Source organism: Agrilus planipennis, unplaced genomic scaffold (assembly GCF_000699045.2).
Source record: "Agrilus planipennis isolate EAB-ADULT unplaced genomic scaffold, Apla_2.0 scaffold271, whole genome shotgun sequence".
NCBI classification, from domain to species: domain Eukaryota; kingdom Metazoa; phylum Arthropoda; class Insecta; order Coleoptera; family Buprestidae; genus Agrilus; species Agrilus planipennis.
Genome location: NW_020438965.1, coordinates 148,889 through 150,594, shown reverse-complemented (window position 1 = coordinate 150,594; position 1,706 = coordinate 148,889). Strand labels below are relative to the sequence as shown.

Sequence of the window (1,706 nt, the reverse complement as noted above, 5' to 3'; positions counted from 1 at the left end):
TTTTTTATCCGGTAATTTTATTATTTATAAATATATTTTTATATTAACTGACCAATTAAATTAAACAAATATGGAAGGTAGGTTGCTAGATTACAAAACATTTTTGTTGCTTGTTTAATTTGATATCGTGATTTTTTTTATTTGAAGTAACCGAGTACGAACATTCCAGTTATTATTAATTGCATAATTTGAGATTACATGGTGTAGTTTCGTTCATTATTTCAGCATTATTTTGGGCAAAAGTTTTGTATTGTGCTTAAGCCTAATCATTGTTTACTGTTACTAATTTAATACATTATGCCATATTTGTACATTTCCGAAATATTTTGCAATAATCGATTGTGCATTTTTAACCAGTTTCATAAACGAATTTACTTTTATCCAGAGCCATTAACATAACACATGAAGTTTTCTTGTAGTATGTAGTATTTTATTTAAAGAACCCAAAAAAATAATTGTAATAAAGCCATCTGAGGTCCGGATCAACATTTCTTATGGTAGATTGTTAAATGTCCATTTATGCGAAATGTTTTGTTTGAAAAGCACGAAACTTTAATGTGATAAAGGCGTGTAAAAAAGTTAGTTATATTCCCTTAGAACATAGCATCCTGTTTTGTTCTAACCTATTTATAAAAAAATGTGAGGAGTGCCCTTTCTAACACAGTGTCTCTATAACAAGTTTTGAAAATAAAGGAAACCCCAATTCCACTCGTATGGGATAAGATCTTGAAAGCAATCCATTTTATTAACCTAGCAACTGTCTTATACCGGGTTTACTAAATGCTTACGTAATTTTTTATAATTAATTGTAAATGAAATAAGACTGTTCAGTCGGCACCTGGTTAAAAATTTTTGATAAAACAGCAATTAAACTAGCACAATCAAATGATGTTAGGATCGAATCCAGGGTGGGGCATAAAACAGTTTAGGTATTTATGAAATCAACACTTACAGTATTATGTTATATATTATACAATAAGGGGAAGAAATGGAAAATTTTTGACATGGTTTAAGTTTCACATATTTGATCCATTTGTATTTAAACTAAGCGTTTTATTTTAAATGTTATTTTATGAAATTGTAATTCTACCAAGTTTTCTTAAATATCAGTCGACTTTTTCATCTATTTCTAGCGAAGAAAATGTAAAATCTTCAGTTTTTAATAGTTTTCGTCTGATTAATAACAATCAAATCAAAAAACTAATAAGATAATATTAACATAAAGATTTATAATTGGTTGATTTGACCCTTACTTGTTGAAAATCCATATTAAGTAATTAGGAAAACAATTTAAAGATTTTCACTAAACTTTGCTACAAAATAAAAACCGTAACATGAAAGAACTAGTCCACACGTTCAATAATGAAATTGAAGTTTTACATTTTGAAAATAAAAGCTATAAATTACCACTAAAAACAAAAGTTAGTAATCAATAAGCATAGAAAATTAAATATTGTATTGAATGATTATAGATCACTTTTGCTCGACATATTTTAAATAGCACTCAATATTATGTCAACAATTTCTCCTTTATCTCTCTTTAAGTATTGCTATCTAAGAATTGATAGCTCTTAGAACACCTTTTAATTTTACATAGTAGGAGGTACTCACCATCTTATGAAGCAAAATTTTTGGGAATTATGTTCTGGTATTTTTTGTAACAAAACAAATAAAATGCTTTAGTGAAAATCTAAATTGTTTTCTAA

At 27.0% G+C, this 1,706-nt stretch overlaps 1 protein-coding gene across 1 annotated transcript in view; it reads left to right on the top strand.

Moving 5' to 3' along the window:
• The window catches only part of LOC108740346 (GATOR complex protein DEPDC5), a 36,544-nt gene that overhangs the window by 8,703 nt on the left and 26,135 nt on the right, over positions 1-1,706 (top strand). The gene's annotated exons all lie outside the window — the stretch shown is intronic.